Source organism: Lonchura striata, chromosome 13 (assembly GCF_046129695.1).
Source record: "Lonchura striata isolate bLonStr1 chromosome 13, bLonStr1.mat, whole genome shotgun sequence".
Taxonomy (NCBI): Eukaryota; Metazoa; Chordata; class Aves; order Passeriformes; family Estrildidae; genus Lonchura; species Lonchura striata.
This window is the reverse complement of record NC_134615.1, coordinates 8,266,801-8,290,907: the sequence shown is the minus strand read 5'-3', so window position 1 is coordinate 8,290,907 and position 24,107 is coordinate 8,266,801. Positions and strand designations below refer to the sequence as shown.

At 37.3% G+C, this 24,107-nt stretch overlaps 1 long non-coding RNA gene across 1 annotated transcript; it reads right to left on the bottom strand.

The window, feature by feature from the left end:
• Positions 1-4,228: 4,228 nt before the first annotated feature.
• Positions 4,229-22,894, bottom strand: LOC116184044 (uncharacterized). The gene is made up of 4 exons (XR_004148768.1): positions 22,724-22,894; positions 21,265-21,306; positions 18,208-18,333; positions 4,229-4,278 (listed from the first exon to the last, which is right to left on the bottom strand). It is a non-coding gene; the product is annotated as an uncharacterized LOC116184044 (long non-coding RNA).
• Positions 22,895-24,107: the final 1,213 nt, after the last annotated feature.

Below are 24,107 nucleotides of genomic sequence, written 5' to 3'. Positions count from 1 at the left end.
TTTTTGTAGGAATAAGTTTCTGATATAGCTAAATTTTAGGGAGAAAGTTCTACTGTAGCTAACACTTTTCTAAAAGAAAAAAATTGAAAAAGTTAACTATTTCAGTAAAAAAAATTACAACAGATAATAATGTATTTTAGAGGACAGTGAAAAAATAAAGTGAAGAAAGATATGATACTTTTCTTTCAGAGAGTTCTATCATATTTTTGAGACAAAATCATGACTGTGTAGAAAGAAATTTTCTTTGCAAAGATTAATTATCCTGAATATTCTTGGGAATTTATTTCTTCACACAGTTATGGACTAGAGGAAAAAGAACTGGATACTGCACAAAAAAAACCCAAAAGTAGATGCTTGATTAGATGAAGTAAAATTTAGATACTTTACAATGAGTATTTGATTTAAGGAAATAGCAAAATAGGTATGGCCCATAAAACTTTCCTATATTTCTCTTCTGCAACACAGAAAAGTATCAGTTTTTGTACATCCCTACTCATACTGCAAGAGGGAATCCTATGAGCTGCAGGAGCAGAGAAAGGAAACAGAAGGAACAAGGGTTCCTGTTACAAATCACATCTCCCTCTTTGCTCTGGACACAGGTAAGGAGCCCTTCTGCTCCCTGCATAGCTTGTGTGATGTATGTCCACATGCTGCCCTGCAGAGCCTGATATGGAATAGGACAGAGCTCACTGCTGGATGTCTGGCACATCTCAGCAGTCTCCCTCCTTCTGTGGAATGTCCTAAACTGTCACCCAGGCAGGCCTGAAGGGCAGTGGGGGCATGGCACTGCTTACTTGTGACGTGCTGTCAAATATTCATTTAGGTGGGTCAAGCCAACTTTCTTGGGAACAGCCCGGGAACAGGAGCAGCCTGGGCTGCAGGAGTGCCCTGTGCTGGGCATGCCCAGCTAGTCAGGTGCAGCCAGCTGCGTGCCAGCTGCATGCCAGCTGTGCTGCATGTGCAGCCACACAGCTGGAGCCCAGCCAGCAGCAGCTTGGACGCTGCATCACCCACTGAAGCAGAGATGGCACAGGCATGGCAGAGCTGCCCGTGGGCATGTGGTTAATCCAGCTGGCTGAATGTGCCTGGAAACGGCCAAATGGCTGCGTGCCCCACTGAATCAAGGCTAAAATTTGGTCTCTTTTGTTCAAAAAAACCCTTGGGATTTTTTTTAGAATAACTGCTTTGGGAAACAAATGGCACCCAGACATAAAGTAATAAGCACCTATGACAGGAATAATTACAGTGTTACCAAAAAAAAAAAACCAGAAAGAAGGAGTAAAAAAATAAAAAAAAAAGCCAAAGTGATCATAATCTTAGGGAAATACACATTTAGCAAGTAAATAATAGGGGTTTCTGAAAGTCTCAAACAATTAACACAAACCCAAACCCTCTGGTGCTCATTCTCAGGAGAGACATTTGAGACAGATGCACCTAAGAGAATGCAACTGATGAAAAGGAAAATATTCCAATCTCCTGGCTAAACAATGTGCTTTGTGTAGATTTATATGAAGTATTTTTAACAGAAAATTAAAATGAATTGATAATTGTTGCACAATGCTCAGATACCAAGGTGATAAGAACATTTTAAACCATCATACCAAACTCCAGAAAATTCAAAGTTAATACTGGTGGACCACATTTAGCAGACCTATTATCCTCATTAGTATTAACAGCAATGTCTAATAGCCATTCTGCGTCTCTGGAAATACTTTCAGAAGTAGCATTGTGAACCTTAACTCAAAGGCAATGTTCATATGAGCCAGATCATTTTATGACTTTAAAGATGAAGTGCTATACACTGCTGTGCTTTTGTTCTAAAGATCCCAAAGAATTAAAATCAAAGAAGATTTTCTAGGTTTTTAACCTTTTCTCCCCTTTTCCTTGTTCTGTTAATATTTTCTACCAAGATCCGAACTCATCTTTCCCAGCACTACATTTATGCATGTTCCTGAGTCACAAACCTACTATCAACTCCAGCCACCTCCAAAGTGAAGGGTGACAAGAAGGGACTACAGTTCACACTAGGAAGTGAAGCACATCTTATTTCATGGAGGCTACATGGCAATGCTACAACATGACCACATTTTTATCCAGCAGCCTGAACGAATGTAGTGTCAGCAGTAACTACAGCAAACCCTCTCCTACAGGCTTTTCTCACATCTTGCTCCACTACACATAGAACAAACAAATTAAAATTTGTATTATTAATTGTTCAGAAAATAAAGGCAACCACACCTTAAGATCTTTAATGTCTTTTCCAAACCAAAGGGATTCAGTTGGATCCAACTGGTGCAGTTTTCCCTTCTGAAAAGGCTGCAATAGAAGACTCTTCCCTTGCCTGTGCAATCAGCAGGCACAGGTGACTGGGCTGACTGGTGCCTTTGAGGTCATCCTCAGCCCACAGATGCTTCCAGCAGCACCTCTCTCAAGTTATAGCTGCCAGATGCAGCCCAGAATCTGGATTACAGACCTTCAATGCAATTATAAATTATTTTTTAACTTAACCATTTGCTACACTCACTGCACTAGGTCACATCTCACTGGCTGCCTTGAAATTTGCTCACCAGTTTCCAGCCAGCCCTGTGCCAGGCTGGTGGAGAGCTGGAAGAGCCCCAGGCCTTGGCTTCACCTCCTTCAGTGCTGCTACACAGCAGACTGGAGAAAGCATTTTGGAGCATGACACCCACATTTCATCAGAGCCCCACTCCCTAAGAATATGTAGATGATACATATGATTATATTAAAAAACAATTACAGATACTTATTTATTTCCTGGAAGCCAGAACACAACTGTATTTTCAAATAGTAAAATCTTCAAGGAAACAACTATCCACCCAAATTTAACTTCAAATGCAGACTCTGCTCTCACAGAAGTCTGTAGGGAAGTTTGGCACTTGTTTCTCCAACAATAAGATCAGACTGCCTGCTTGGATCTCCCAAGTCCCAGAACTCTACATTATGTCATTATTTTATTTTTCAGAAGACTGAGAAATGTGCTAGGCACCTCCCCATATAAATAAAAGGCCATAATCTCAAAAAAAAAAAAAACATGGGAGGCTTATCCTGCTTCCACACTGCCTTTTAGGTAGTTTAGGAACTAAGCAGGTGTCTCATATCAAACTTGTGCATGAAGTCAAAATACCCTACTCTCCCTAGTTCTTATATTTATGTTTTCTTGCAGACATGTTGTCAGTTCCATTTTGAAGCATCTTCCCTTGCAGTAGAACAAGATTTTATATATTTACACATGCAAATAAGACTCTGCAGGATGTGATAGGTTATCTCTAGTTTTAGGTATTTTTTCTTGAACTGTTTGCTAAGAAGTTATAGGTACAACACATAATGTGGCAGGTATTAATGGACTGGAACTATATTATTGCAGTGAATGGCAGAGTAAAAAGGTATATAAAACATGAATAAATGTTGGGGCATTTGTCAGTACTTCTCTAACACTACAGAAAATTCAATATTTTTCTTCCACAATTTTCTAACATAATTTTCAATCTGCTATGAATATGTGGGTATAAACTGTGTACATACACAATTTAATACATTACACCTACAGCAGCCAAACAGTCTGTGCAAAGTACTGCCATGTCCTGAAACAAAAACCAGATTGGTTTGTAGCTGAAAAATACTGAATGCAGGCTTTAAAATGGCAGGCAGATTTTAAACAAAGACAATAACTACACAGATAGTAGCCATGTATAAAAGCACTGCTGGCATGACAGCTTAACATGCCAGAGCATTAAATATCCCTGTTAGATAAATATCATCTTCCTACCAGAAATGAGGAGAGGAACATTTTGTTCCTCTTGAGGAACTGCAGAGTCTTACCATGGCCCAGCCTCAGCTCTGGAGTGAAAACCTCTGCCACTGCTTTGGGTGTGAGGGTTGGTTTTTGGAGCTCCTGGAAGAGCCAGGGGCCACCCTCACCAGGGGCCAACCTTGCAGCAGGCATACTTGACCTCTTCCCATGCAAGAAGATGGCAGGCTGTACAAACCCAGCTATTTTGGAATGTTTGAGGCTGACTGATGTTCTTGGATTGCTCTGATTCATCCCAGCTGTGAGATGTTCACCACGGTGGTGATTTATTCTGATAACTGAACCCTGCTAGAAATATCAGAAGAGGCTTTCTCATTATACTTACCTGCTTTAACAACAGCTGAAGTTCTTAAGTTCTTCGTTCTTCTGAATCAATTTTTTTTCTTTTTTTTTTTTTTTCTTTTCTGTATTTCACCCAATGCTGTGCTGGGAATTGGTTGAATCATATCCTTAACAAAAAAAAAATATATATATTAGGTTGGTTATACAAAAATATCTAAAGGAAAAATGAAACATTTTCAGAGTCATCATTAAAATACTCCTTTTTTTTCTTTCTTTTCAATATTGGCAATCTAACACATGGTCCCTGTCAAGCAATACAAGAAGAAAATTCAGAAAATTCATAGTTTTCAATCTTTGAAGCACATTTGCATACAAAGTGTATCTTTAAGGGAAAATAACTTGGCAGTGTCAGTGGCTGACACAATAGAAGCTTTATCACACTTTTTCTTCATATCTAAAAACATTGACAAACTCTTTAGAATTTAACAGCATTTAAAATTTATGAAATAAAGGCAAAGTTTTAAATGCTTGGGATACCTGGTCCCCTTTTGTTGGGATACTGTATATATTTTCCCTTCATTTCATAATTTTTTTTACTTGAGATAAATGAAAATATGTCATGAGGACTGAGACTCCTGCAAGTACTGGAGCATAAGGTACATATTTCTCTCAGAAGTTAGAGTCATTGTTTGTTAAGCACATGTTTCTGGAACCACAAACACCCCTCCAGTTTTCCTTCTCCAGTGAAAACAGTGATTTTGTGACCAGCAAGACTGCACTGAGAACTCCAAAGCACTGATAGGCTTTTGAACTCATATTTAAAAGAAAAAAGAAACCCAAACCCACAGCTAAGCCTTTAATTTCTGTACAAAGAGGAGCTGTCCCCAGGAAGACACAATACCTTTTACAGTCAACAATGATAATATGTATACAATCATAAGTATTAAACTAAAAAAAACAGATTTTCATTTCTAAGTTTCAAATACCATACTTGATTATTAATGTTATCATTCTTCTTCTATAAGGAAAACAGTTAAATCCTCTCAGTTATTTTTCACTCTGTTAAAGATAAATCAGAAATCAACATCTTGTACTTAATTTTTGCTTTGAGAACACTACTAAGGAATTAATTTCTCTTTATTCTTATTTATCATTTTGAAATAAAGGCTTGGATGATACCTATCCTATTAAATAGAATCAATAATAAAAAGAAATATTTTAAAAAATATACATTAGACATGTTATATCTGTTTAAAATTATGATAACAAACAATGTAGGAGCTAGAATTACTGGGGATTTTCAGCTTTTGTTAAAAGACAAAAAAAAAAACCAACAAAAAAACTCCCCAAACAAAAAAAACTATTCTAAGTTTCTCTAATGAATATTTTTGCAAAACTATGAATTCTCCTCTAATTTAAACTTGATTTTTTTTAATCTTGAGGAAAAAATTATTTACCAAGTCCTACTTGTTCATAGTGCTTTTCTGATTTTAGTCAGTATATTGGAGTTTTATGTACTACACAGGCAGATCAATAAACTTGATGGGCCAAATTTGGATTAACAAAACCAAATACAACTCTGCTAAAATGAAATGGATTGTCCCTGCTTACTTCAATGATAAAATTGGCTTTTTATGTTGCATTTAAGAAAAGACAAAATGGAAAAGCTAACAAAGATTTAAATTTGCCATGCTTCATACACTCTTTATCTTAAAAGATCTACTTTTGGTTTTTAATTGTAGCAGTGTTCTGTAAAGAAACACGACCTTACAGGGCATTTGCAGGAATGGAACAGTCTATATATTAAAAGGCAGCAAATGATTCATAACTGCTTAGCGGTCAGGCCTGTGGGGCCATGCTTCCCATGTGAAATTTTTTTCTGCATTGCAAACTCTTACATTAAATTGTGATAAATGAAGAGCGGAGGCTATTCATACAAATCAATGACTTTAGTGTATGTGTCATTAGCCTGAGAGATGCAGGCAGCGGTCACTACTATAAATCATGTGATGATCTGCTGTCTGCGACTCGATGCAAGCAAGCAGATGCATTAGGAAGGTTAAAGAATGAAATTAATCTGTGCATTTCCCTTTCTTTCTTTTTTTTTCCCCTTTAGTCACCTGGTCATACAGAAAGAATTAAAATCACATGACCCAAAGTTAAACTAGCTACAGAACAGTAAGTTGGCTAAGCTAGATGTCACCTTTCAACTTAAAGTTAATTAAATATTAATGGGATTAATTTATTCATCATCACATGAAAAGTAAAATATATAGAATAGGTAAAATCCACCAGTGCTTCTCACACAGGAGTTGATATTATTAATTGCTTTTAATGCAGACTGTGGCACAAGACCACGTGTAAGAGATCAAGCACGCTGCAAAATGTGCTCTGATACTTTTAAGTGCAGCATATTTCTTTCTTCACATTTTATAAATCCAGTGTTTAGTAACCCATGGCCATGCTCTTCATACCAGTAACTTGGAGTGGGTTATGAATATGAGTCAGGTTGAATGTATTACTGATGATGGAATACATTCCCAGATATCTGTGGCTGGGAGTGTTAATGGTGAAAGTGTGCAAAAAGGGTCAGGGACAGTATAAAAGAGATATGGACAATATAATTTTAAAACTGAAATTAATGAATTTGGGAAGGCTATATTTGATATAAATGTTAGGCCAAAGCCTTCAGTCTTTACTCAATACTTATTCAGGCAAAACACCCACCGACTTCAGTGACAGATTTCCTGGGATGAGGACTAAATATGCCCCAGGAGTCAGATTGCCCCTTTCTTTTTTACAGAAGCAGAAATTGGGAAGATCATGCAGGAATCTCAGCCCCTCCTGCATCTGTGTGGACCCTGTGGGGGATTGTACAGGTCTCCTTCTCCTGGCCCCACCACTTCCCCTGTGCAGGCTAACACCACTTAGCAAGGAACAAGTCAGAGCAGAGGCTCTGAGCCAGAGTCAGGACTAAACACTCAACACGCTTCTGTGCAGGGCTGCAGGGCTCCCAAAATGCAGCAGTGCTTGGGAAGGACTCCAGGATTTGGCCTCTTAGAACCTGTGATGCCTTAGGATTTTAGCTTATGTTTTTCAAATCCTCTACTGCTTTAGGGTATAACTCTAAACTCCATATCGAGTGTTAGTTTCTGTCTTCACATTTTGGTCAGACAAAACAATCCCCATAGGCCTGAAGCTCAAGGACAACCTACAGCCTCAGACCCCCAAAAAAACCTATAAACAAAAATGAATTGTGGGAGGAGCAAACTGGGGGAATATGACTTCATTACCTGAAGCTGTAATTGGAGGATTAACCCCTGATATGTAAATAGACCAAATTTATAATTGTCTGAAAAACTGGTGACCAGCATCCTTTTTGGATGTAGCCCCTTGGGCAGGCTTCATCTGCCCTTAATGTACCTGAAGGCCCTCCATTAAATATATCCACTTCTATTCTCTTAATTCTGTCTGGCCTCTGTTCTTAGGTAAGCCTGAAAAAGGCATCACCTGTCCAGTCTGTAATAGGGAATCCTGAAAAGGGTTTGAGGACTCTGCTTTGAGCCAGAAGTTGACTCTGGGTGCAATCAAGCATGAAAGCAAATTAATGACAGAAGGGGCTGCATTTCAAAGGTGCTTGAAGCAGTCCATGGGCATAAAACAGAGCAGAACACCTTTGTGCTTATGAAGGGCACTATAAATCAATAAAGTATAAGTTAGCCTGGACAGTGATAAGATAAGTATTGCATGTGCTTAATTCACTTAGCTATCCTTCTGAAAAAGATAATACATTCAATGTAGACATATTTCAATTGAATTGATAGTAGATCTGGATTGAGCAAGCCTAGACACTGAATTACCTTTATCCATCCCAGCAAGAATAAGGATGAACTTGCAAGCAAAATCAATGTCAGAAAGGTCTTACTGACTCTTACAACAGTAAACCCACTATCACTTATATTAAGATATACAAAAAATTTTAATAACTATTACAAATGGACATCCATCCTACCAGCATGAAAACTTACAGCAGGTTAAGAACTAATGACATCAATTTAGATTACTAAATTCTTCAAACACAAGGAATAAAAGCACAAAAATGGTTTTATATAATTGCTCAAAAACTACAAAAAATATTATTTAACTAAAGTTGCCAAATAAAGGCGGAAAGAATTGCAGGCAGTGAATTTCAAATGCCTCTGAGTTGATTTCCCCAGTAAAGCCAGTTTCTTGAGTATTGTTCCACTGTCACTTAATTACCATGTTGACTTCATATGTATTTATTTATATTTGATAGCACTAAGTTTAGCACATGCGCATATTTTAATCATACACATATTTTATTTTTCCCACCAGCACTTGGTTCTCCAGTTGATCCCATCTAGTCATTAAAACTGTTATTTTATATCTAGAGCAGTGATTGAAGTCTAATGCAAATAACACACAGAAATTTTGCTCTGGGATCATTTAAATATCCTACACTCTGTATTGTTGCAGCTCAGCTTCTACCAGGTGCCTAAGCTGGGGCTGATCATACTTTGGAGAGGCTGGCCTATGATGCAGGTTGCAGAACTTCATTAGAAACATTTCCTCCTTTCCCAGTGCAAATTCAGTGATTTGAGGAATTCATATCATATTTGGTGCTGAAGTTCTTCCATAAAGTTCTGCTTCTGCCCATTCCTGAAGCAAGGAAGAGCTATATTTTAAACCCCAATAAAGGGAAACATAATGTATAAATATAAGACATAAATACAAGACATGGCTGCCTATTTTAAAATGCAAGTGAATTTTTCAAATGCTTTTCCTATAATTGCTTTTTAGAAAGCAGAAAAGAGTCCTGAAAAAGTTTGGTAGTAACTTGTAAAAGGCATGCCTTGTGACCATCTGAATATGAGACAAAAAAAATTAAAATATCGTGTGGATGAAAATGCTCCTTCCTTTTGGAGCAAATCCATGCTTCCTTTTCAGTGACTAATTCCTGTTTTTTATATCACACGTCACTTTTGAGTAAATGCCAAAAAAAAGAGGCAAAGGCTCTTTACACTCAGTTGGTAGTTTTATACCCTAGGTTTAAATTGCAGGTCGACAGGAAACCTGGGTTTAATTTTTAAGTGTTACATTAAGAAAATAAAATATTTCTTACAAAATCAGCTACTTTACTGGAATGCTTCATGCCATAGCCAGTTTCTTTGCCTGTTTTAGGGACAGCTGGGGACTGTACATCACATCACACGCCCGAGTCAGGCTCCTTTCACAAGCATAGCATGAATCACCTGGTGCCTCGGTATTTCCTCAACACGGCTCTTTCTTTGCAGCTCCTGGACTCCACCAGGCTGGATGGTGATTGCTCTGCTTTCCAATTAGTGCCTTCCAAGGGAAGGCACTCAGAGAATGAGCTCAGCTCCCTGAGCGTGGCCCAGAGGCTCCTGAGCCCTCCCGTGAGTGTCAGGGCTGCTTATGCAAGGGTAGGAGTCAGAGCCAAGCCCTTAACCAGCAATTATGGCTCCCTTAAGTTACAAGGACCCTTCTCAGGGCCAAAAGGGCAAGAACTTGTTGGTGTCCCTTTCCACTGGCTGGGTCTGAAGATGATGTGCAGGTGCTGCCCTTGCTAAACAAAGGTTTTAGCAGCAGGTCACATCCAGAACCTGCACGGCTGCAGGAGGGCAAGGCAGACCCCTGGGCTTGCTCAATCTCCCAATTGCTACACAAAGGACCAAAACACAGGGTCGTGGATAAAAGTGAATAAATGTTTCTAAATTCTTATCTTAAACACACTTAAGCTTAAAGCTATTTAATTGAGGATTTAAAAGCATGTATGCTTTATGAAGCAGGGGCTACCTGCTTCATTCTCTTGCTCTTATTTTTGCTTTTATCCTTTTAGTCTTGAAGAAGCCTAATTAGAAGCTTGAACAGGGCTCTCTCTCCCTGCCCTTAAATCAGTAATTGGCTTCAGTGCAGAGACTGTCAGGAAATTAACACATCACAACATGACAGCTGTTAATTTTTTCTCCTTATTTGTCATATGAATCACTGCTGATTTGCCAGAGTGCATAACAAATTAGTGGTCTGTAATCAGCGGCCTCTCTCCTGTGTGCAGCACCTACTTGTTTTTCCCCTTTTCTCCTGAAGTCCATTACTTCACTGCTTCAGCAGGAATGACTGTTGCTAGGTGTGTCATTGTCAATAAATCAGAATAAGCAGATGCTAAAAGCGCAAGAAGCTCTTTAAACTTTGATGAAGGCTTTTAGTTACATTTTTAAACTTACACTTGGAACTGGGTTTTTTTTTTTTTTAAATTGTCACTCCCTGGCATAATATACTGTCAAGTCTTTGGGTATCATCTAAAGCTTCTCATCCTTCACAATGTAGAGCTGAAAATGTGATTTGCAAAAATTAAAAGAAGATATTTTCCTGAAGACAATTTTTAAAATAGTAAGGCTTGCTGTGGCCCCCATGTCAATAAATAACAATTAGACACAATGCACAGTGAGCTTTTCCTGTTGCCTTGAGATATATTTACTGCATTTCTGTATAATAAACTCTATTTAATATGAGTCAGCATGCTCCACACACAAACAGAACTATATGCAGAAAAAAAGCCTTCAGTGCAAATATAAACCACAAAATTTGGGGAAAAAAAAAGATAGTTAAATTCTATCATTTCAATGGTACAATTAAATCTGAGTATTTTTGGCCATCTTTTTTTGTCTAGTTTTAGAAATGATGATGTATGTGAAGAAGGCCATGAGAACAATGTGCAATACTGTGCAAAAGCTGGAACACTTCTTCCTGTATCTCTGAGCTGTGCTGAGAACTGTTGTTCAGTTTAAGAGGTCTGCAATTGGCTGATGTTCTCCTAAAATTGGAAACATTTTGGAAATATGTTCTGGAAATGATGAAGCCTAAATTACCTGATGCATATAACTAAACTGAAAGAACCCATTCTCTATTCAGTATCTTGTGTCTCAGACAAATTAAAGTAAAAACAAGAATGTGATATATTTCTTTAGTAAAAGGACCAAGTACAGACCATGCCTATGTTTCCTAATTTGTACTGAAACATGCTTAGAGCACAATGTCCCCTACACATTTTTTTAGTGCTCATAAAATATTTTTTTTTTTTCATTTCACCTAACCTGAATAAACCACTAAAAATCCAGAACAATGGAAAACAGTGAAACCTATACTCTGAAGTGCTGCACAATCCGTTGTACACATCATACCTTTTCCTCAAGACTCAGGCACTCCACCTTCTACTTTAGAAAGGCATGGGGCAAAAAATAAAAGTATTCTAAGCTTTCTGTAGTAGCTGAAGGCTGGGCATTGCTGAGGAAGTGCTGCTTCGTGGGACTGTGCTGGGAGCATCTTCAGAGCAGAGGCAGGAGGGGATCCCAGCCCTGTGCGGTCACTCCTGCGAGGGGCTGGCCCCGAGCCAGCAGAGCACTCACCTGCCTGGCTTTGAAGGTGAGCAGGGATTTAAGTGGCTCAGACACAAAGTGCTCTGTGTCTTACAGGGCTCCATGCATGTTGTGATGAGTGAGATTTATTTTGTGATGCGCAGACATCACACAATGCACTCCTACTCTGCCTCCATGGCTGCTAGTGAAATTTTCAATGAGCCTACTTGACAATGATCGTTTCAACATTTCAACAGCTCTTCAGGAGAATTTCCCCTACAGTTAATTGGTGTTTTATATTTACATGTATGTACAAATATGAAATGGTTGTTAAAATGGTTATTTTGTATACAATGTATGAACCCATCCAAAATTTTGTATAAAGTGTATTAAATGGTTATTTTTATATTATATATATATATATATGTTTTAAAAGTTACTAAAATTGTTATCTTCATGGTATTTATTATTTTTAAAATCTAAGGACACAAATTATTTATCAGTATTACATGTATCTTCTGCTATTATTTCTGTTATATAAAGCAATGAAGGTTTAACTACTTGTACAGCTTAAAAAAGCCCCTTGATATTTACATTCTTAAATACAACTTGAGGGTTTTTAAAAAAAATATAAATTTTAATTTTTTTCAAGAAGAAAAATTAATCCATTTCAGAAATTCTGTTTTGTTATTCAGTCTTGATAAATATCTTCTGTGAGTACAATTTAAATTTTCCATTTGCTCCATTATGCCTTGGTTTAAAAATACAACCCTAATTTTTTATTTACATTACAGAATCAGTTACCCTGAAAAGACCTGAAATTAGCAATTATGAAGTGCATGCAGTACAGGGCAACTCTCCCAGCCTTTTTGAAATGCCACTACAAAGTGAATCTCCATACTGACTAAAAGGAGTTCCTTGACCTGCTGTAGTACCAAGGCACAGAGGGACTGTCTCAGGCATCCTGAAGTCTTTAATAGGGTGTCTGGAGCAGACAGCCTTTGTGCAGAAAGGTCACCACTGAACACTGTTTACTGAGACTATAAATTACTATTTTTTTTAGCCTAAGCAGATTCTACATGTCAAAAGCAACACTAAGAATACTGTGGTGAACCACTATGTGTTTCAGATTCCAGATTTCAAAAACATCCTTTTCAATAACCATTGAGAAAAAGCCAGAAAAATCAACCAGTAACAAAAACATATAACCACAACAAATCCAAATAACAGAGAAATGCTGAACAACACTGAATTACCTACAGGTTTTCAAACTCCCTGTCATGGAGAAAATAATCGTACAACACCCACCAAATGTTAGGTCACTGTGTAAATGTGCAGCACTCATTTGCTCATCTCACTGCTTTATCAGCACTTCTGGATATATCATCTCCAAAATATGGCATCACTAATTAAAATGCAGAGCAGAGCAAGTATCACTTGAGTCTGGTCAGAAAAGGAAAGGCCTGGCAGGTTACAGACAATGTTGCAGCTGTGTTTTGCTATGCCTTTCTGGTATGGGATTCTCTATATTTAAGGCTGAGATCCCAACATTTCCATTATGTCACTTGGGTTAGCAACACTTGTGTAATTGGTGAAGAACTGAATAGCCAACGTTTATTTGTAATTCATACTGGCTGACTAAATAGCATACTGTGTTGCTATTTAATAAATAAAAAGCAGGGGGATTTGGAGTAGGCTTGGTATTTATTGTTAAACTTCCTTCCTGTCCCAAAGATTTCAGGAGCCTGTTATTAGTGGTCTCCAAATTATAAAACAGTGGATTTGCCAGCAACTATAAATACACAATAAACCAGCATGTACATTTAAATAAAGTGATGAGATATTCTTAAGGGCAATTGACAACAATAGGAAATTTTACTGGGAAGTCTCCAGTCACCACTGTTTCCATTGTTATGAATCCTGTGAGAGATTGCTTCAAAAGTTCTGAAAATCTGCACAAGTTAAAAAAATATAAATAAATTTAGCAAAATATGCCAATAGAAAAGGCTTAAAAGTAGGAATCCTTCCCTAGGGGATGTAGTAAGGGAATAGACAGGAATTATTTTCTATTAATACCCAAAAATTCTGAGAGTCACACCAAAACACTAAAAAGAGTAATTATGCTGATTTACTAAGACAGAGAAACTTATATTCTAGCTCCCTGGGTATCCAGCATGAGGTCTTAAAGAAGCCTTAAGGAATACATGTAATTAGTTCTATGTTCCTTAGCCTCAATTTTTTTTTTTCCTTTCCCACTCTTCATTTCTAATACTTCCACAATAAATATTTTCAATAAGTTTTATGAAATTATATTTTAATGCTGTTTTTCAGGTAATTTTTTTTAAAAGATGAGTGGGAAGGATTTGAGGTATGATTTTAAGAATCTTTATTGCACAGAAAAAGTCTTCCAGTATGAAAAACAGGGTTTATATCAAGACTTGCTGTGCTAATGCCTAAAATCTCTAGCAGTGTTTCTTCACCCTTCTGGAAAAAGTGAGGGTCAGCAGTAAAGGAGGGGAAAAATAAAAAGGATTTAGCCCTTTGTTTGATATCACTCTTTAACAACATTCACCTTTTTTATTAAAGTACTTTGATGGCCATGAGAAATACACCTGCAAAGATATCTCTCTGCTGCCTAGTACAGTGAATTACCATCAGTCTAATCTTATCTAGTGACTACTGGCAATTAGTACCAGGAGAACAAATTAGAAGCTGTTTTGTATATTAGATCATCACAGCATTTCAAAACACCTTTTCTGTTTAACAAACATATCTTATGATATACTGGAATATCTTTAATTACAACACCATATAATTTGTAAAAGTCATATTGTCCATCTGGTTCCCCCAGCTATGGAAGAGTATTTGCAAAATTGTAGAACAGCATTAACACCTATCAGAATGCAAAAGGCTGGCTCAGCCTTCAATTAAAGCAATGATGAATCTTTATTTATTTATTTGTTTATTTATTTATTTATTTCCTTTTTTCTCTTTCTCTCTTTCTTTATCTCTCTTTCACAGGATTTTTAAGACATAATGCAAAATCTCAGCTCTGAGGCCTTCAGTGAGCAAAGCCCATGGAAGGAAACCAAACAGAGGTGAGAAGACTGCAAAAAGGTTGTGTTCAAGTGAAGTCAGTGCAAGGTGGAAGCAGTTTCCAGGGGTGTGGTACCACAACAGCAGCTTTGCTGACATCAGCCCAGGACCTCCTGGATGTCTGATATCCCTGGCAGGGACTGCTGGCAGGGGCAGCTGGGCAAAGGCCATCAGAGCTGAGCAGGTCCTGAGAACTGCTTCTCTCACTGGGCAGAATTAAGAGTAAACTGTGCTGGGAAAAGGAAAATGGCAACTAGCAAAAAGAGGTGGTGCAAATTCCACTGCACATTGGGGTTTAACAGTATCTTGGGAGATTTTTGTTTTAGGACAGAGCGGAATTTGGAGATATGACACTACTAGCATTCCTAAAAATCCTTTCTGTTGAACGTTCCTAGAAGGGATTTACATTACTAGATCTTTAAAAGATCCTATGCAGCTCCAAAACTGACATCTAGATTGTTTTCTAGAAGAATGAGAGCTGCGATGTTGAAATCTAGATCTGAAATTTCCTGGAAATATATTAGCATGTATTTCATAAGACAGGAAGCTGAAAGCAATCTCAAGTAAGTACCTGCATCCCTTCTATCCCAGAAGGTAACTATGAAACTGAGCAGCAAGGGGGCAAAAAAGAAAAAGAGGTACTGCAAAAGTTATTAAGCAGCTTTATAGACCAAAGTAGTCCAGTTTACTTTGGGGAAAATGGTGATTGCTGCATTATTCAGAGAAAATTACTGAGTTTTTTGCTCCACTACAAAAATCTCTATATTTCTTGTTTTATACAGAAAAAAAAAAAAAAAAAAATTGTGCAAGTCCTAAAATCTGAAATCCAATGCTAAAGGATTTACTTTAAGCTACAGAATGCTTAGCTATTAGATGACCTATAAACATTTTTGTTTCATGAGTGAATGTTTAATCTAGCACAATACTGTTCCAAAGGAAACCATTAATAGCAACATTTTGTAGCAGTTGTGTGCATGTCCCCACTGGACCTCTAAATGAAGTCTGCATAAGGACTGTAAAGGTAGTAACCCTGCAGCTACAGCTATAATTATCAGGATTTAATGGTGTTTATGAATGACTTGCTATGAGTCAAAGGATAATAATACGTCTTATTAAAAATTTATTCCAAGTTATTTTTATAAAACTTTACTCATTTACGTGTCACCAATGATTGTTCTTTTAAATGAAACAATAGAACAATAAGGAACATTTAGACTTCAAGAGAAATCCTAGCAGAGGGTCATTATATAATGACTCAGTATAAACAAACAAACAACGCGGAATCTCTGTAACATAGCAATTAAAAATATTAGCCTAAAAGTAAATTAAAAAATACAATAAGCAAACTCAAAAAATATATATCTAAAAAAAAAGACTTTTTGTGTAACACGGAAATAATGCTAAACTCCAGTTCTGATTCACTAAGATAAATGACCAGAGATTTTTTTAGCAGCTAATGACTAAACATGATCCAAATGGAACTGCAGCCAGATGGCACATGGGATTCATGGAACATAGCTATCAGACCAGCCACAAACCTGAATGAGCTAATGTAGTTCAAGATGCATTAACTAATGATTCCCAGGAAGTAAACATTGCAAATGAAGGAAACCCAAAGAATTTTTAAATTTTTTGACAAACTTAATAACAATATACTCATGAGGGAAAGGAACTCCCTCATTCTAGCTCACAGAAAAGTGAGATGGAGAATCAAGATCCTTTTCCAATTTTTTAACTAGTTACTGGTTTAGATCCAACAGAGCCCATTTAGTCTAGTATTTCTGTACTTTTTTCACTCCAAATTTTAGTCTCCAGCACAATATTTAGACATTACCTAACTTTTAAGAACCATGAGTAAGGAATTTTCTTCCAGAAAAGTCTACATGTTGCATTGTTTTAGCCCATGGGTAGGAGAGACAGTCCCATTTAAAGACTAGAAAACAACTATCAGGACTTCTTCACCCTGTACATATCTACCATTCATATAACATCCAGGGAATTTAAAACTCACAGGAAAATGAAATATATTGATTATTCAAAAATATTCACTGATGGCTTTGTGTTGTCATCTCTTTAAGACTAACTTCCTAAAGAGCTGCTAATGAAACTCCGAGCCTTAGTCAATAGAGTGAGCTGGGAGTTCTGCTGTGCTTTCTCTAATTGTCTATCTTAGCCCACCAGCTCAGTACAACACATAACTGATTCAGCCTGTCTTAATATTTTGGATTTCACACTGGAACAAAGAGGTTTAAGAATCAGCATTGCTTTAATAGGGACTGGTGAGGACACACCAGAAAATGATTAAGGGATATGGGGAGAGAGGCAGCAGGTGCAGTGAAAGGAGAAGCAGTAAAAGGCAGAAGCAGTGAACTGTTACCCAATAGATGCCGGTAGAAGTACGAACACTCATTTTTACTTGACAAATATTTAAGTGCTTATGATTAAAACATGCTTTTAAAAACACTGTTATGAGAATGAAAATCTGAAAAAAAGACAAAAATACACTCCAATCAAAAATAGTTTCAGCATAAATGAATAACTGGAGACTTTTTAAACTTGTCACTCAGTTCTGATCCTTAGCTAACCCTCAAAGACATGTTGTTGTAAAGGTTAATTAATTAAAGTGCACAGAAATTATTATTTGAGAGCTTCTAGGTAAGTGCAAAGTACTGTTACTATAGGTTAATATTTTGCTCTTGGGGCACAGCCATGCTTGACACCAATGTACATTACATTCTGAGACAAACAGTTTCAAAGCTCAGGGCCTTAGCCCTCTTCTGCTGAAGTAAATGGGAATCATTCTGTGGGTGTTCAAGACCTTTGGATTAGCTCTGAGGATACAGCTGTGTGGTATAAAGCCATCTCCTAGCTCCATTAGCATGTGCCTCTGGCTCAAGACAGCTAATCTGTTTTCCTTCTCAGGCAAGCTAATTAGATCAGCAGATAGAGCATAAAGCCTTTGACTCTTCAGAGAAATGCCACTGCTCTGGAGAGGAGAGAGTACAGGGAACACAGGGATGAGCACAGGAAACCTGGGGTGAGGTATGATGCATAACCAAGAAAATATCCAAGAAGGCTGAGACCAGCCATCGTTTCTTTCTCTCTGCCACCCAGCAACAGCTGCAATTAGCAGAAACAATTAAACTAATTTCCTCATTACATGGAACAGGACAGTCTAGGCTTTCTCTTTGAAGCCTATTAGACTCTAGAACTTCCCCTTTATAATACAAAATATCCCACACTTAGGGCCTCATCTGTTTGATGAGGGACTCTGAGATGTGAAGGGATGAAAAGCAATGGAAAGTTCCTTTGGAACCGAGTTCAGTTCTGTTAAGGTTAAATCTAATTTAATTGACCATATAATTTAAAAAGTTATGATTTAAGTGCCTTGGACAGGAACCTTTATTATTTTATACTTGAACAAATAAATAACTTCAGAGTTGAATTTGAAGTCAGGTCTCAAAATTTAGGATTGCTTGGACTTAACTATTTCACACTCACAAAAACTTATTTGCGTAGTTTAATTAGTACAACAAAGTTTTTTCTCATAACTGCTGTAATAACAATGATGCACAAAGTAAAATCTTAAGTGGAAGGTTTTACCTGGTGCAGCACACAGTAAGTTCATCTACTGAATAAGATCCTGGGCTAGAATTTGCCAAAGCCTGGGGACCTGATGTTCTCCATCCATTTCCTCTTTAAATCCTGCAAATGGGCAGCGCTGGCATTCTGTTAAAAAAGAACAGAAAGGAATTATCTATAAAACTGTTTATTTGAGTAATATTTGAAAATAATTATAAGTATTTTATATTTTCTTTTCCATCACTTAAGAAAAAATCATGAGGAGCTGCCTGATGCCTCAGGTATAATTGTCCAAGAAAAATCAGTCTGGTTCAGGTGAAAATGTAAAATAAAAGTCAACAGTCTTTTCCCAGCTATTGTGTAAAACCACCTTATCAATTAGTAAGAATTAATAGGAATTGTAAGAATTAAAAGACTGATTTGGAAATAGAGATGCAAATCATTCTTTTCCAACAACCAAGATTACATGTGATACACTGGTAAAAACAAAATGCAGACAACTTCCTTCAACATGACATCACATAGTATTTTAAAATAAATTTGCATACAAAATATTTTTCCAGACATTAAAATAGAAATTTGCTAATAATAATGCAATTATTGAAAGACTTATATGCATTGAAATTATTATTGAAATAAGGGCAGTTTTAAAATTTCAATTTAGGACAATAGTTGTTTAAAATAAAATAATTTCCCTGTAACACTTATGGGGATATATTTCTTTTTAGTTTTTGCATTTAAGTTCATCTTACTAATAATTCTTTTTTTCTCACCTCCTCTCCTTCACTAAATGATGTTCAAAGTAAAAGAAAGGATGTTTGCCCTCTTATTCTTTCTATCCAGAACAGAGCCTCCTCTGCCCTCCATCACATCTCTGTAGGACGAGGGAAATTCAGCAGAAACAAAGACCAGGAGTGAAGGCATTCATCCACATAGATTTACATTCTAACTGTAGAAATATTTTATGGTTTTAATTTAGACACCACAATTTTTTTTGGTCTCTTCCATTCAATGCTGCCATCTCTGCTTCCCTTTACACCTGTATGTTTATTCCTCTTTGAAGGTTCCATGACTCATAACAGCAAATAGAAAACATTTTTTTCTATAAGATTTCCATCTTCTAAAACAAGCAGCTTGGCACAACTGTATGGGCGACGTGTGCAAATTTGCATACACTCTATATGTTGTTTTTCCTTCCAGTATTTTCTATATTTGTTAAATACAGATGTACAACAGAAAAAAGAAAATACAAAATATTGCAATATATTATAAACTTGCCTTTAAGAATTGAATCATTACTTAATAATACTTGAAGTATACATTAAATTTAAATTATATCTTACATCTGTCAGAAGAGAAAGACTACCTAGATGTTTATGGGCACAAAGTCTCCAGGGAGTGTCACAAATTCACTTGATGGCCATAAGTAATTAATTTTCCATTTGGATCTCTGATTTAGCTGAAGGATGTGTAAAAGCACATGCAGACAGGCAGTCAGGAATGGAGAGTTCTTTACTGACTGTGCATCTGAGCACCTTCTCACTCACTGTGTATTCTAAAAACTGCAGTGAGATGTGCCGTGCTGAAGAAATAGGCACATGGTGCTGGTGTTTCTTATGGTCATGTTCAAAAACTGGACACAGAAAGTCTTTCTGTTTTAGACAAATCTTTCTTATTTTCTTCATCTATGAGCACTGGCAGTTCAGCCACACAGATCTGATTTCTTTTTAAGAAAGAGAATCCCTAAGTATTTTTGTACAGGTCTGTGTTCCTGGGAAACACACAATTGGATTGTATGCCAACCATTTTTGGTTTTGCATTGTAAATACTTATAAACATGGTACCAGGGCCACTTGGTTAATTTCTTATATAAATTATTCTTGTGATCTTGTTTTCAACATATTTTTGTGAATTTTCATAAAATTTTCCTTGCTTCTCTCTCTCTAAAATTTTCCTAAAATATCTTCACTGCAGTTTCAAGGTACACAATTAATAGTCAATTTAGAATTTTGAAATTATGAATAAAAATTATATTTGAAAACAAAATATTTTCTATCTTAAAAAGTTCATTCTATTTTCGTATTTCACAAATTAGCTTTTTACAACAAATTCTTCATCTTGTTTTAGATTGAGTCTCTTTTCAGATTTTTCATTTCAGCTGTTCATTTGTTCTGCATTTCCCTTTGTACCCAATTGCCATATAATTCCATTTCTATCACTCAATTCCCCATGTGTTCTTTCCTAGATGGGTACATATTGTCTCTGGCTGGCTCAATGGAGGCACACCTGAATCCAGCTCTTCTCACACCGAGGGTTTGTCTGTTAAAACCTCTCCCTGAAGCAACACCCAGAGGACCAAATGTTTGGTGAAAAGCAGAAAAGAGCAGTGTTTACTTGAGAAGATTCCCCCAGTTTGCCTTCTCCAGAGCTTGTGAAGCAGAGACCTCACACAAATTTTTCAATGGAGCTCCCAGCAGATGTTACACGAGGACACAGAGATCTTCTGGATTAGACCCCGGGCACAAAGCACAAGGTTTGGAGGGCTGGAGTTGCTAAAACCATGAAGAGGAGAGGTTTATGTTACATTCATCCACCTCCTCCTGCTCACCTTGAGCCTTGACATGAGCAGGTGCTGACTGGAAACCCTGAGCCTTTTCAACCTGTCCCTGGCTATTTCAGCCCTGGAAAGTGCTCATTTGTTAAATGCTGCTTATCAGGGACTAGACAGCACTACAAAGCCCAATATCCAAGCAAGATGAAGGCAGAGAAATTCTCCAAGTGCTCCAATGGTGTCAGTAACTATTTTCTCTTAGGGGGAACTAAGCAATTTGCTGGGTTTATATCCACTTCACACCCCTAGACAGGCAGGTGCCATGAAACTCTTACCTATTTGACTGAGCCATCTCTCTGTGGAAAGAGAGAAATCTCTGTCTTTTATCTATGCATTATTTCTATTCTGTGTAGTGCTGGATCATGAGAAACTGATCTGTCCTACACTGTAAGGTTTTGCTTTAAGGTCGTGCCTGTCTCTCTGATTCAGAGCTTGCTTTGAAGCAGATTTTATTTGGAGATGTTCACCTTGTGTTTGATTCCACTTAATTTTCTCCAATGTTGGCAGCCCTGTGTTGAGAGAATAAAAAATAAAAAAAAATCAGCCATGCATTAATTTGAGACAAATCAAAATGGAAAAGGCAACACAATCTTGGCTTTGTCAGTCTTCTTTTTATAGGTGCTCTGTTTGCTCTGTGACTGTTCACTGTGGCATTAACTTGTCTATAAAATAGGGATAATTACATTTTCTTCCTTGATAAAGTGATCTACAGTTTGGATTGCTAGGGTACGTAAGTTATGCATTTTTAATAATGAGGGGATAAACCTGTACACATTTCAAGCTTCTTAAGAATTAATGTATCTGTAATAATATAAATTGTTAGGGCCTAAAGCTGAAAGCAGTTATGGATGTTTTTAATGTATTTTTTTTGAAGTTCAATACCAAGTGTCACAAGGCATTACATGTTTCCTGTTTGCAATCAAGTAAAATATTAGAAAATTTAAGAAAAAATAAAAAACAAATAAACTCAAAACCCATTCTGAAGGAAAAAAATCTTATTACATGATTTTCTTGCAATGCAGATTATGGGTCAACTCATAGTTAATATTATTTCTATGAAGGCAAATGTCCTCTGCTCTACAGAAAGAATAAAGGCTCTATTCATGAAAATGTTAGAGTGAGATTGTATCTGAACAACAAAGATATTTTTAAAGCAATAAAATATTAAACAGATGCCAGTGTTTTCTTAGATACATAAATGGCCTGATATGGAAGACAGTCAGGTAATAGCTTTGAGCTGTGAATGTTTGCAACAAAATGTGTAGTCATATAAATCTCACTTGGATTGCATTGCACTAGAAAATCAAAATGCAGAACAGGCCTGTTGAAAGAACTGTTAAAGTTCACAAATCTTTTCAGAAACCTAAGATTGAGTTAATGTAGGCTGATTTATTAATTTAATTTCAAATTCTGCACAATTCTGATTTTTGAGAGGTTTATGATTTAAAGAAGCACATAAATTAATGTCACAAATGTTAAAAAAAAAAAAAAGTTTTTAAAACCAATTTAGATCCCAAACTCATGTCAAAGTGTTGCAAGTTCTTTTTAAGGAGATCTGGTAATATAAAACTGACACATTTTTCCTATTTCTGGAGTAATTTCTGTGGCCAAATTGTTTCTACTCATTAAATATTTCAAATACATACAGAAAGCAAGAAACCCATGGGCCAAAACTCAAGATGCCTAGAACCTAAATTTGTGTAGGTATTAAGACATCACAGTTCCTTTGCCTCTGATGGTAGGAAGAAATTTTCCACTGTGAGGGTGGAAACAGATTTCCCAGGAGGCTGAGGATGCTCCAAGCCAGCCACTGCTCAGGGCCAGGTTGGATAAGACTTTCAGCAGCCTGGTCTGGTGGGAGATGTCCCTGCCCATGGCAGGAGGGTTGGGATTAGGTGATTTTTAAGGTCTATTCCATGCCCTTACCCTTCTGTAATTCCATGATTTTTCACCTCCTGGTAAGGTAGATGTGGTCAGCAGGCACATGTTCACAACCAGGTGTAGGAAATAACAATCACAACTCCCCTGCCAGCTTCTAAATGACTCCACGATCCAGCAAATTCACTCAGGATCTCAGAGCAGGCTGGTCTTCTCACTTCATGCCTCTATGTGCTACCAGGAAAAACAAAATGGGATCTGAGAAGAAGAAGAAGACAAAAAGCTGCTCAGTGCAGGCCATTCATCTGCAAAATGCCAAGTGTCCCACAACACTCAGCTTCCATCAGCTGCAGCACTCCAGGGTGCTACACACTCATGGATCTGCTTCAGGATACAGCACAGAATCACAGAACATCCTGGGTGGGCAGAGCCACAGGGATCATGGATCCAGCCCCTGTCCCTGCAGACCCCCAGCATTCCCCCTGTCCGTCCCTGTGTCCAAATGCTCCTGGAGCTGTGGCAGCCTCGGGGCTGTGCCCATTCCCTGGGCAGCCTGGGCAGTGCCAGCACCTCTGGGGAAGAGCCTTTTTCTAACATCCAACCTAACCCAGGCCATTCCCTCAGGTCCTATCACTGGGCACCAATTTTTTCTGTGTCATGACCTTTTTTCCCTGAATGGTGCCTAAAATAGGTTTTCCCAGAATGTTTCTTTTCTTTTTCAAAGTGATTTGGCTCCTCTCTCTTTTTGAAAGTTTTGCTAATAACCCCCTGAAGATTTCCTCATCTCTCTGATTTGTGAATGGAGTAATATGGGATCTCTGTGGATAAAGATTTCTGAAAAAGAAAAGGGGCTGCTTAGGATGCTATGACTCCTTATCAAGTATGTAGCAGAAATTATTTTAGAGGACCATTTAATTCTGCACTTAGGTGTTTCTCATTATCAGGCTCTCTAGCACATGGATTAGTAGCAATTCTACTGTTCAGAGCTTTTGTCATTAACAGCATCCCACCTCCAGCAACCTCTGCTAGTCAATAATAACAGCTTGTTTAAAAATAGCAGCATCAACTTGTTTGCACTGTTATTATCTGTGCATGGTTTATTTCCCCACAAGACTCTGGGATGGTGCATAACCTGCTCTCTGGGTCCTCTTTCACTCTTTTTTCAAAGCATTTTTTTTAAGATCAGGAGAGAAGACAGACATAGTTTTAGCAAATACTAGTAATGTAATTGCAATGCTGTTACAGTCCCCAAAAGTAAAATACTGCAGTTAGAAGGAGCTGTATATTCATTAGTCAATAAAGTATTACCACACAATTTATTGAATTGTAACCCTATTTTTCCTTGATGAAGATGTTATGCAGCTTTCATTTTCATATAAATCTCAGTGATTAATTTAGCATTCAGAGCTGGAATAAGAAAGTCAGGCCAAAT